Source organism: Pteropus medius, unplaced genomic scaffold (genome assembly GCF_902729225.1).
Source record: "Pteropus medius unplaced genomic scaffold, Ma_sr-lr_union100, whole genome shotgun sequence".
Lineage (NCBI taxonomy): Eukaryota > Metazoa > Chordata > Mammalia > Chiroptera > Pteropodidae > Pteropus > Pteropus medius.
Window position 1 is genome coordinate 33,731,928 of NW_024354500.1, and position 14,156 is coordinate 33,746,083.

Genomic DNA, 14,156 nt, shown 5'->3' on the forward strand with positions numbered 1-14,156 from the left:
AACACAAGCTATTACATATTTTTATCATTATGAATATAAAATATCACGTAAATTATATAATATCTATATTCTTGGACAGGAAAGCATATTTTTATTTTTGGAAATTTGTTGCTAGTGCTCTGAATACGATAATCAAAGTAAGCTCTAACATGTGGAAACATACACTTTTGGACTGCATGTGGTTGCAAAACACTTCAGTTTTCAAACTACTGAGCTTTGACAGTTTATTGATTTGCTTTTATTGTCTTACGAAGTCACACATTTATTCATATTGCACTGAGATATAAAAAATACATTTATTTTTCACATAATAAATATATGAGTATCATTCTATGAGATAACAGGGAGCTTCATTTATTACCAATCCATTTGGGTAACTAAGCCCCAAACAATCATTTAGTGTCCATTTAATTAAATGCTTAGGTCTTTCAGACTGGAGCTCAGTTTCCCTATTCAATTCCAAGATCGCATCTCAATGGATGGAGTAAGGTTCATGTGACCATATTTTAAGAAGGGATGACCTTGGAATTCACAATCTATCCTGTGATCCTTCTGTTCTCGACAATAATGTCCTATGTCCATTTGTTTTCTTTGCCCTCCTGGATTTTTTTTTTTTATCTTAATTTACTACTTTTGAATTTGTGGTTTATTCTTTGTCAGCTAAATTGGGGCTCAGTAGTCTTCTCTCCTTACTAGGATCAACCTCAGGTCTCACTGGTAATATAGACCCTTTGAGATATAAATGCAACTCTCACTTAATCTCAGGCTCTGGCAGTCCTTGAATTAAAGATAAATTTGTTCCTATGACAACCACCTTTTCTGGCGATATCACAGTCAGACTCTCAGCTAACTTTTCTGTGTGTCCCTCTCACACTCTCAAGTGCATGAGGAAAATTCTGAGTCTCATTCTAGCTGAGAGTAGCATGATGGCTGAGATGCTTGGGGAAAGCTATGTCAAGTTCCTCCTTTTCCTAACTAGCATATGTGGCCATTTTATTTTTCTTTCCTCTAGTTACAGTTGCCCCCAGATTGGTAGAAAGATAACCTTAGTGGCGTCTCTTCCTTACGTGTTGAAGTGGGGTAAAACCTCTCTGCTACCAATCGCCTCATCAATCCATCTTGCCCATGTTATCTCTGGCTTTGTTGGAAGCTCTGAAGAGTAGTCCGTGCTCTTCTCACAGGCATCTCTCTTCTGCCCTTCTTTCCACATTTTTCTTGGGCTAGAGGGAATTGTCTTGTCTCTTTTCACTCTCTCCTGGATGGGATACTTCAGTACATCATATTCTCCTTCTTAGGTGGGAGACACGATACCCATTCTGAGGTGTCGTAATGATAAATTGATTGCAAATATTGATTGTGAAAATGGTTTACCGTTAAGAGGAGAAAATAAAATTTCTTTCCTTCTTTATTCAGTCTTTGTTAATTAATCTCAACTCAAAGTGAGCTTTTCAAAAAAGGTGCTCAATATAACAGGGTGTTTTTTCTAGAGAGTTCTTATTACACTTGCTAATAAAATGTAATTTATACATACTGTTGCCACATATATGTTAGAATTCTATGCAAGTCATGTATATTAGGTTTCTATAATTTATATTTTTGGATGGAGCTGGAGTGTATCCATTTTCATTATTAATTAACTATTTTGAATATACCACAATTTATTTATTCTCCTCCATGAAATTTATTTCAATGATATGCTACTACAAGTGATATTATTATAATTATTCTTATACCTGCTTTCTGAAAGATAACTTATATTTTAAGATGTCATATCCAAATATGAGAGAAAAAACTGCACAGTACTAGATTTTAGACTCTTACATGGATGCTTTGCTGGAATGAGATTTTGAGCTGTCTTTTGAGGGGAAGAGGAGAGGTTGTTCTACATGTGGTACAAAGATTTAAATGCATGTCTGGTGACTAGAAAAGTTGAGTGTGCTTGAGACTAGCTAGCTATTCCAAAACTCATATTCTCTTCCTTCTGAGATTACAACTAGAATGCATTTTCCAGGCTACCTTAGGGTTAAGAGTAGACATGTGACTGAGTTCTGGGCAAAGGAAGTAGTATGTACCATTTTAGGACTAGCCCATAAAATACCCCCATGTGAGATTCTGTTTCTCTTTCCCTTTCTTCAGTCACCTTGAAACCCACATGTTGAAGGTGAAAGAATCCTAAAATGGAACAGGACTTGGATCCTTGAATAAATTCTTAGAAAAAAGACCCCTTATTTTGTTTGCGGGTCTCAGACAACCTACAACCAATATTGTGGCTGGCCCAGCCCTTACTGTGATCGCAAGAAGACCCTTAGCAAAAATCATCAGGAAACTTAAAAAAAAAAAAAGGTTTATTACTTATAGGACCTGGAATTTACATGACACATCTAAGGCCACACAGTGAGAGGTCCTGGTTTTTGTGATAGAAAGAGAGAGAGAACAGGCTTGGGGTACTCTTTTTATTGGGGTTATGAGTGAGTGGGAGTTCAGGGTTCTGTGGACTCACTCTTTATTGATAAATTTAAAATTTAAAAGCAGGAATTTAAAGCATGCAAAGAGAAAAAACAAATGAGCTAAATGGCTAGTCATTGAAATCAACCAAGATTCTCAAAGGGGCCTCACTATAGGGAGGAGGCCTGGCTCTTTATCTAGTATGTGGCTAGCAGTGTGTTTAATTCGAGATAGCCATCTTTGAAATTAATGCCTCAGCAAACAAAGCTTAAATTGGGCAATGGCATTAGAAAAAGAAAAGTCAACCATCAGTGTCGACATTTCAACCTTATAGGTCAGTGTTACCCATTTTGACCTTAGAGGGAAAAAAATAAATTTCTATTTTGTTTAAGGAGTTATTCACATCTGGATTATTGACATCTTTGTTATAGCATTTGGCTTAACCTAAATACTATATCTTCTTCAAATCTAGGCCTCTTCTTTTTAAATGTTGATAGAAGTAACCATCTAACAAAGATATTATGAGAAATGGACCAAATGAAAAGTGTCTAGTATAATACTCAGCATAATGAGGCACAATAATTTTTTTGCCTTTTTATTTTAGAAAGTTTTTGAGCATGAAAGAAGCATTATATTTGTCTCTAGCTAATTCCTCCACTCTTAAGGAGAACATTGAGATATACAAAGAACTAATATATATATTTTTAACACTTTTGTGTTCTGGGGACCACAGTTTTTGAGTAGGATTGTGAACATAAAATTGTGATATAACTAAAAGAAAAATATAATTTTCGCCAAGGCTTTTTTATTAATCTCCTGAAAGCAGTCTAAAATAAGTGAAGAAAGAAAGGGCTCTAATGAGCGTCTCTTTTACAAGCACAGAGAGATCATTTCCTTCACCTGGAGTGACAGAGTTAAGGTAAAGAGACAAGAAGGGGCCATGCTATGGCTCTTCTGCATCTACCCTAAACATTCTGGGCCTTACACTGGAGTATGGCTTAAATTCCATATGTTTTCGTGACTGTGAGCTGAGAGAATTTGCTGCAGTGACTGAACGAACGAGTATTCACAGATAAATTTTAGCTGCACACAAAAAGTCTCCATACTGCTCCATGCCTTATTCTACAGCCAAATTTCTTTCACTCCTCGCATAAATATTTATAGAATCTCTAAGTCAGGAAATGTTTAATAACCAAGAGTTTCAAGTCAATTCTCATATTTTCTATCTTTGTTTAGGTCTTTGTGAACTGATTGCTTTGATTTTTTTTTTCTTTTTGTCTAACACAAAGGCATAACTTTCATTATTCTCTCTATGTAATAAAATTTTATCACTAATCTAATGACTATCACTACTTAGAATATCAGTGGAGCATGGATTTGGATCAAAGGGAATGCAGCATTTTAATAAGCAGTTTATGCTGAAATGGCCATGTGGTTGGACTGAAATTATACAAAATGTTCAGTAAGAACTTTCCATCCTAATTAATTTTGTTATCGTTGCTTGGTATTACAGTGTTCTTGGGCCGTCAACCTGAGAAATTTTACCTTATGATCATCATGAGCACAGTTTCCAATTTGGAGATCACAGGAAAGCATTATTACTTCAAGGTCACCTAAATTATATCTCTTCCTGCTACATCAATTCTGGTAAAGTTTTTTTCACTTTGAATTTATTTCTCATTTGGTTACTTTCCCCTTCATTGACTTAGTATTGCAAAACCTCCCCTTCCCTTCTCCAAATGACCCCACATCTGTCCTAGCCTTTATCCTAGAAGAGTTCTTTCTCCTCTGTTTGCAGATGCTGTGAAGTGATATATCTTCTCATTTGAAGTTTGTTCTTGCCGTCACTCAATACACACATGACATTTTTTATTGTCTGTTTCCTTGAAAATACTCTCATCTTCATTCAACTCTTAAAATCTAGGTTTATTTTTTTTTCACTTTTTTCTGCCATTGACCTAAGAGGCTAGCAAGCCTTGGCAATCATCTATTCCTTGAAAAGTTCCTAGAGAAAAACATTCTTAGGTTATAAAACTGGCAAGAGACTGGCAGAATATTTACATCTCAAAGTGGCAAAGAAAGAATTTATAATTGTAAGATTTCTAAAGAAAATGTTTTTAGAAAAAGAGAAGTCAGAGGCCTATTGTTAGGAAGAAACCTGCGTAAGTTTAGTCATGGTGAAGGAACATTAGGCCATCTTGATCAAGAGTCTGTGCAGAAAGAACTCAATGTGCGAGACCAGAGGTAAATCTGATATGACATGGTTTTTGTCTCTTGGATGGTCTAAATAATTTCCTCAGATAAGACGTGTTTATTGTCTCTGAACTATTTGGTGAGTAATAGAAAATAGGAAGACTAGAAAGGACCCTTAACCCACAGTTTCTCCCAGCTGCCCATGGTGTTCATTATGAAATTGTTCACTATAAAATTCTTTACTAGGTTCATAAATTTTTTTGGTAAAAATAGATTTTGAAGGAGAAATGTAAAGGGGATTAATAGAAGGAATTTGAATGGGCCCCAAAAGGGCCTGTAGTCTAATAGTTTTCAAAATAGGTTTTCTGTAGAAGCCAAGATTATAACAAAACTGTTTCTAGACCACCACAGGAATGGGAAGATTCAAAAACTTATTTTCTTCTCTTCCTGAAACTTAATTTTTATAAACCAAGGTTATATATGCAATTTCATTTCAAAAAAAATCTATAATTCACAAAGTTTAAAAATTGCCTCAAATTTTCAACTCCATATCTTTAGTGATGAGAAAAGAGAAATACAAAGAAATGATAGGACTAGACTAAAGTCTAGTGGATATGATTATATAACTTAGATAAAACATACCAGACTAAGGATTCTAATAATTTAAATTTGTGATTTTGTGCAAGCTATTTACCTCTTCTTAATCTATAAAATGTAGGAAGTAGTACCTACCTTATAAGGTTGTTGTGGATACTAGATAACATCTCTAAAGCACAGCCCTGATTTAAGTTTTCAAGAAATGGTGGCAATTGTGAGGGTTTTGACAATAATTGCCATTTATCTGACAAAACTTAAATTAGAGATTGTATTTGCCATCTTGAAAGAAAAAAAAAAAAAAGGCCGGGTGTTACAGAGTTAAAACTCACGGACCTAGAGGATATTGAGCTGAGTAGAGTAAGTCAGATAGAGAAAAATAAACACCATATGATTGAACGACATGTGGAATCTAAAAACAAACAAACAAACAAAAAACACACAAAAAAAACCCAGAAACAAATTTATAGGTACAGATAACATTTTGAAGGTTACCAGATGAGAGGGGGTTGGGTGTCACTAAAAAAGGTGGAAGGGATTAAGAAGTACAAATCGGTAGTTACAAAATAGTCATGGAGCTATAAAGTATAGCATGAGAAATATAGTTAATAATATTGTAATAACTATGTACAGTGTCAGAGGGGTACTCGATTTACTGGGGTGGATCATTCATGAGTTATATAGATGTCTAATCACTATGTTGTGCATCTGAAACTAATATAATATTGTATGCCAACTATAATTGGAAAATAAAAAGTATTTTTAAAAAATCATAAGCTCAGATTTACTTCTGGGGCCAGCTTGACCTGCACAGTCACATTAGAAAACATGTTTTCCATGGATTTAGGCCTAGCTCAAAAAAAATTCCTAGTGAATTGGCATAAACATTTTTTTTTTTTTTGCCATTTTTCTCCTTTAGATTTGAAAATGTAGATTCAAAACTACATATTCTAATTAGTTGCAGCCCCTGAGTAAAGGAATAACCTCATATTTATCATCTTTTTGGAAAGGAATGAGAAAAAAAAAAATCAATGAAATTTTCTTCTGTTTTTATTAGCATTAAGAGTTCTGTTAACAAAAGGATGTTTTAATTGATTTGCTCATGGATTTGGTGACTCATATTAATAATCATTTTTATTCTTAACAAAATTAAATTGTTATTTACTGTGGGCTTGAGCAGGACCAGGTATATAAATTTTACTTAGAGACAGGCTGAAACGTCACCTTTGTGTAAACTGATGGGAAAATTCTCAATCCTTTCTTTCCCAGAAAGAACATGTATGATAATCAAGTTCCAAGTACTCAATTTAAATACTGGAATATTCGCTCCAATATTATATGGGGAAAAATTGATTGAGTACAAAATTGGTCCCTGGGAAAATCACTTCCTCTCGCTATTTATTGGGGGATCTGCATGGAATTTTTATGCATTCTGTAATCATTTACTAATCTGTGACACTATGATTAATAATTTTGTTGCTTCTGAATAGCAAACATGCGTAAAGATTACTGAGACTCCTGTAATGATATTACTCATTTCCACATTCCAGGCACTCTTGGAGTGTTGTGAACAGAAGTAATTGATCTGTTTTCAATACTAATATTAGAAGACTAAATTTGTTTTTTTCTATATATAAAATAGAAAGCCTATATAATTTTATAGAGTAGATTATACATAATTCTGAGTTATTTAGGAAAAAATCAGAGTCATGGAATTTGATTTCAAAAAGAAAAATTTTTATTATTTCTCATAAGATCTTTTATCAAAAGATCAAGTTACTTTGAGAACTTTTATCAAAAAAGTCCAAGGTTAGCTAGATATACTTACAAAACCATTATAATATAAAACTATAATATTAAATGTCCTTTACAATACTTCAAGCTCTATATTATTATGATTCAGATGTCTCTGCACAATAAGATTCAACGTTCTGATATTAGAAGTGTAAAATGCATATTCAGGAATCAATTAATTTTTTGTATCATAATTTTAAAATTTGATATCTTAAGAATTACACATGCATCCTTTAATAATTGTAAAATTAGTCCTCAAGATGCTCTTCCTGAGATTATAGTAAGAAGATGGTGTATTTTCTGGGAAAACAGAATTTTTCTTTTCTGACCATCTTTCTTTGAAAGTGGCATTATTTAACCAAGCATAGAGTAATCTCTTTATTAATAAGTCTCAGTAATCAAGACTTTCCAAGAAATTCTATAAGTAAAAAGGTTCTCTATTTCCTTATTTAAGCAAGATCTGAACTCAGAAGTCATATCAGTGGATTCTTTGCATTCAAGAAATCACCAACAGTAAAAATTCTTTTTTTCTTTACTTCTCTGTTCCGTAGGGTTATAATTATATAAGGCAATATAGAATTTTTTAGTGAACTTATTTTTAATACTGAGTTGGAGTAGGGACCAAGAACTTAATATCTAAAATATAATAGCACTTGTATTATAGAACTGGTTTAATTAGTATAACAACTATCATCAGGCAACGTTTATTCAGAATCCACTGTTATACATCTCTCTACTTTGAATGAAAAAACATTTGGATATTTTCTTTAACGCTCTTCGCTGATTGTATCTGACTTAATATTGATCTTTTTCTTCTCCTTTGCATTATTGCCTGTGAACTATTTCAAATTTGTAGAACACTTAAAACAATTCTATATTGGAATTAGAGGCAGAATATTTCCACTAAGGGTCTTCAAGTTTTACTTGTCGTTACTATTCTCAAAGTGTGAGACTGTTATTGAATGCAAACACATGACCTCAAAAGTATATTTTTTGTTCGTTTTTTTTTCCCTAAGGAAATAGTAAATCCTATATTTCAAAAGGTCCTAGAATTAGACATGTTATTCCTTAAGGACAATATCTATAAGTGACTATCTTTGCAGTGACAAGGGCTGTGTATATTCATTTTTATAACATCAAATTAGAAAATGGGATGATGGAAATTCAATCAATGTGATATGAGTCTAACCATCAATTTATATATAATATGTACTTAAGGATTAATAATCTGGATATCTATAATGTATTTAATATGTGGGTAAGAATTAATATTTTGGATTTATAAAAATGTAGTTAATATGTAGGTGAAGATTAATAGTTTGAATATAGAAAAAGGGATATTTAATATATAGGTAAGAACTAATAATAGTCTATATAGGATCTTACAAATTTAGATCAAGAAATATGCAGAATCATGGAATGCATGTAATTTTCTCATATGTGTTATTTTTTTGTTTATTTATCTATTGTGATTACTGGTGAAATGTCTAAAAGAAAAATAATTAAATTCTAATATTTAAAGCAATTCGCCTTGGCAGTCTTTAAAAGAGTGTAATCCTAAGGAAAAAAGTAGCAAGAGACTGCTTTAAAAAAAAAAATTGTACATTGAATTCCTGGACTGTAGAGAAAAAAAAATAAACAATGCAAAACCTATCTGTACATGAGAAGTAACCTTATGCCTTACTCTATGGAAAGCCTTAACAGAATCTCAAACATCAAATTACTTTGAATGATTGATGGAAATTTGCTCTTTGCTCGATATCAAAAATCTTGCTATGTTCTTATTGGATATCTCTTAAAATTGAAATACATTTTACTCACAAAAGCATATATAAATTTATCCATACAAATATTAACTCAAAATGAGGAGAAAATGTTTTCGACCTTGTTTTAGGCAAATATTTTGTACATGTGACACCAAAAGAATACTCCATTAGATAGATAAGTAGATAGATGATAGATAGATAGATAAATAGATAGATAGATGATAAATAGGTAGATAGATAGACAGACAGACAGACAGATAGATAGTTTACATAAAAAAAGTAATTTTGCTCTTTGAAAGACATTGTTAAAAGAATGAAAAAAAAGGTATGGACAGAGAGAATCATATATCTGATTTGCAAATCGCATATCCGATAAAGTACTTGTATCAAACTTATATAAAAAATGTTCACGACTCAGTAACAGGAAGAGAACCACCCAATTTTAAATGAATGAGCAAAAGATTTAAACAGACATTACCAAAGAAGTTGTATAGGTGGTAAATAAACTCATGAAAAGATGCTAAACATCATTCATAATTAAAGAAATTCACAAATAAACCATAATGAGATTCTACTACCTATTAGAATAACAAAAATGTTTTAATCTGACAATACCAGATTGCAAAAATGGAGGGTCACTAGTAATCTTATACATTACTAATAGAAATGTAAAATGGCACAATCATTTTGGAAAGCAATTCTGTGTTTTCTTAAAAAGTGGAACATACACCTATCATACGATCCATTCCTAGAAATGAAAGCATATATCTATACACATTTATTTATAATAGATCAAACAGGAAACTACATAAATATTCATCCACAAATGAATAGATTAACAAATTGTGGTATATTCATAATGGAATGTCACTCAGCAATAGAAAAAGGAATGAGCTATAGATTCACACAAAAATGAATGATTCCCAAAATAATTATGCTGTGTGAAATAAATCACATTAACCTAATAAAGAAGGAAAGGTATATGAAAATCTCAATTCAGGAATAACATTTAATAAATTAAATATCCATCTTTCATACTGATGACAATAAAAAAACTTCTTAAAGAAATAAAAAACATTTTCTTACTCTATTAAAGATATTTTGAAAAATCCTATAACAAACTTCAAATTAAATGGCAAAATTTTGAAGGTTGTGAATGTTTTCCCCTGAGGTAAACAATAAGAGAAATATGTTCACTGTGACCTTTTCTATTTAGCAATACATGCATTGAGTCAATAAAAAAAATTACAGATATAGAAAATGGAAAAAAATTAAATTATTTTTATGTTCAGATAGCATGATTACATACCTAGAAAGTCAAATAGAATTCACAAATTATAATAATTAATATATTAATTAAGTAACTGGATTCTATGTCAAAATATAAAATTCATTGTACTTCTGTATATCATCAACATAAATTGGAAAATGAAAATTTAATATTCTACTTACAAAGGCATACAAATCTCAATTTACTGTAAACAAAATTCTGTAATATTTTTAAATGAAATATACAAAACATTACTGAGAATGAAGAACCCTGAAATTAATGGAGTTATATGCCATATTTATATATTAGAAGACATAGTGTCTTTTATTAGTTCTCCTTAAAATTTTCTGCAAATATGATGCAATTTCAATTAAAATTCTCCCTTTGGGAAGGCCCGCCATTGTTAATGGTTCCATTAGAGAGCCACAACTTCTGAATTCTGACAGTACCACCTCCTCCTATCAGTCCTTTAGCCCTATGGGTGATGGGGATTCTAAATGCTGCTAATGTCTGGGTTGCTTCATCATCTCCCATTTGACCTCTTAGCATTTCTTTCAACTGTATAATCAATTTCTATATTACATCCCTTTTGTTCGAAATGCCTGAAGTGGTTTCTCTTTTTCTGATTGGTATCTGACATATATATTTATAAAAATAACAAAATTCCAACATAATCTTGCATATTTTTTAAAGTGTTATGGTTGATTTTTGGCTCAATGTACATTTCAGGCCAAATCACAAGTGGGTAGGAGATCTGTCATTAAATTAGCTATCTATTTCCCAATATAAATAGGTGCAATACATTAGCAAAAGCCATAATTCATTTTGATTACATGAGATTGTATATATATATATATATATATATATATATATATATATATATATATATGTTGTTGGAATAGTGCTATAGTGATATAATCAATCTCTGAAATGTGTGTTTATTCAATATTCAAATTCTACTAAATTTAATATACTAATTGATTTGAAAAAATTGGGAATAGAATGAATTTATGCTTGGAAATTATTCACTCCACATTTATAGCATCGATAGCAGAGGTTAAGTGAGGTTAAGTGAGGCTTGCTAAAAGTACCAATTTTATTATATTCATAACAGACTAGCTGTGTATCTATTCACTTCCACTTAAATTCTCCTTCTTTGTCTTGCTACTTTCCTGGATCACCAACATATCTGTCATTGTTGTGTTCAGTGGATAGCAACATAAAATAAATCCATTGTATCCCATTCTGTCGCTGCTACTCTGCTCTAATAATACTCAAACTAAATAGCTTTTAGCTGGCAGTTTCTCACCAAAAGGGGAAAAGGGAATGAACTTAAATTGATAATGTAGCCCATGAACTCAAGGAGTTGGATTTAAGTTAAATAATTTTTTATTTCATTATTTTCATGAAATTTCTTCCTTCATCATCTTTATAAAATTTCATTAGAACATGCTCATTAAAATTCCCTCTATTTCTAGAAATTTTCTGAGGCATCATGTAGAATCGTCTGGATTTCAGTAAGGCCTGATACTTTTTCTTCTTACTAATGACTTTAATAGCTAGCATCTGTTCTGCATTTTGTCCACGTTAATTTATTACTCCTTCCAAAAGCCATGTGAGGTAATTTATTGGTAACCAAGTCATTCATTCACATATTCAACCCAATTTTTAAAAAATGTTACTACACGTGCATCATTTTCTAAAACCTCTTATAATATATAAGGTCATGAAGTAAATAGAAATACATTAGTGTCCTTTGTTCAAAAAACATTTTTTTCCTATTCTTTTGAAGTCATCTTTTTCTATACAGTGGGCTCTAACCAGCCTATTAATAATCCTATGCTGTTATTGGTGACCATAGGTAGACAGAGCTTGGGAAACTAAACTCAAAGACATGTAATTCTTTCACCGTATTTGAGAAGGCACAAAATGGTGCAGAAAAAAGCAACACCGGTAAAATAAAACAAGTAGAATTAAATCTTGCACATTTTAACTACTCTCTGTAAAATGAAAGGAAGGAAATATCCTAGGTATATGTTCTGTCCCAGTCCCTATTTTTTTAGCTCTTCTTTTCTTTTACCCTCTAGTTTTATGAAAGCTGAATTATCATCTTAAGTGAAATAAGTCAGACAGAAAAAGTTGAGAACCATATGATTTCACTTATGTGTGGCATATAAAACTGAAAGCAACAAACGAACAAGACAAACAAAAAAACTCATAGACACAGACAACAATTTAGTGATTACCAGAGAGAATAAAGGCAAGTAGGGACATAGATAAGGCTAAAGGGGGCTCAAATATGGTGACAGAAGGAGATTGGACTTTGGGTGATGAACATAATGCAATATACAGATGACGTATTATTGAATTGTACACTTGAAATCTATATAATTTTATTAATGAATGTTGCCCCAATAAATTTAATATATTTTTTTTTAAATGAGAAAGAAGTCTTATTTTGAAGTCATAGGGTCTCATTTTTGGTGAAACTGTTTTGACAAATATTCTTACTATTTCCAAGAGGAAAAATTCTCCAATATACTGAAATAATGTACATTATCTCTGGTCTCTTTCATCTGAGATTTAGGCTTCAGGACTCAAAGGTTTCTAAGGTTCTTCACTCTGGGCCATAAAATCATTTGATCAATAACCTTAGAATGCAAAAATTTCTTCAGTTCTTATATATTTGCCTGGTCAAGACATAGAAGGCAATATTAAAATTGCAATATATATAAATGGCAAAGTGCTTGTATCTAGACTATATAAAGAATTCTAATAAATAAAAAGAAAAAGATAAATAATTTAGCAGAAATATAGGAAAAGAAATTTGTCATAATCTATTATAGCTGAAGACATTTGTAATTTATGACCTAGGATTTCCATTGTGAATATATCAACCCAACAAAAGACCGTTTACATGTGTTCTAGGAAATAGAATGTTGCCAGCAGCATTATTTGCCACACAGCAAATAACCTATATGGTCATCAAAAATGAAATAAATGAATAAAGTAAATACCATGTATTAATGAAAATCAATAATCCACTACATTCAACTACATAGTTGAATCATACAAATTTAATGTTGAGAAAAACCAGAAACCACCCCCCCCAAAACAACTATATGATTCTTTATTCTTTGGAGATTTATATGTATATCTATATAATACCTATATATTTTGAATATATATACATATATTCAAAAGCATGAGTAAAGAGTACATGCTTGAGAGCTCAAGCCGATGGCGTGCAGGGCTAGAGGTACACACCGCAGACAGCTCGGAAGAAGCTCAGAGGCAGTGAATAATAGCCCTTCAAGTTTGCAATAAAAAATGGCCTCCAATAAAACTATATTGGGAAAAAAAAAGGAAAAAAGGAAAAAGTACCAGACCGACGTGTAGTGAATGGGAAGGTGGAGTATTTCCTGAAGTGGAAAGGATTCACAGATGTGACAATACTTGGGGACCTGAAGAAAAATTAGATTGTCCAGTTAATTGAAGCATTTCTTAATTTTCAAAAAGCTGTAAAGAAAAAGATGGTACAAAAAAGAAATCTTTATCTGACAGTCTGATGATAGCCAATCAAAGAAAAGGATGCTGCTGATAAACCAAAAGGCTTTGCCAGAGGTCTTGATCCTGAACTAATTATTGGTGCCACAGACAGCAGTGGAGAATTAGTATTTCTCATGAACTGGAAAGATTCAGATGAGGCAGATTTGGTGCCGGCAAAAGAAGCAAATATGAAGCATCTTCAAATTGTAATTGTTTTTTTATGAAGAGAGATTAACTTGGTATTCTTGTCTGGAAGACGAAGCCAGTTGAGGGATCAGGGATGAATGTTATTTCTGGCTTAATAATTTTATAATTTCTTAGGAATGCTTTTTCTATTTATATTTCTCAATGTCTCCCAATTGTTATAACTCTCAGAATTCTCTCTGTAAGTTTTCACATGAATTTAGACTTCAGTTGCTCAGAAAGCACCAAGACACTATTTTTAAACCATCCAACTTTCAGGATTCGGCAGTATTGTATATTGGTGAGGTAGATGACTATGCTTTAGATTTCCAGATTTCAAATGGTGGTTCTGCCACTTAATA

At 31.9% G+C, this 14,156-nt stretch overlaps 1 pseudogene; it reads left to right on the forward strand.

The window, feature by feature from the left end:
• Positions 1–13,302: 13,302 nt before the first annotated feature.
• LOC120594899 (chromobox protein homolog 3-like) lies at positions 13,303–13,881 on the forward strand (annotated as a pseudogene).
• Positions 13,882–14,156: the final 275 nt, after the last annotated feature.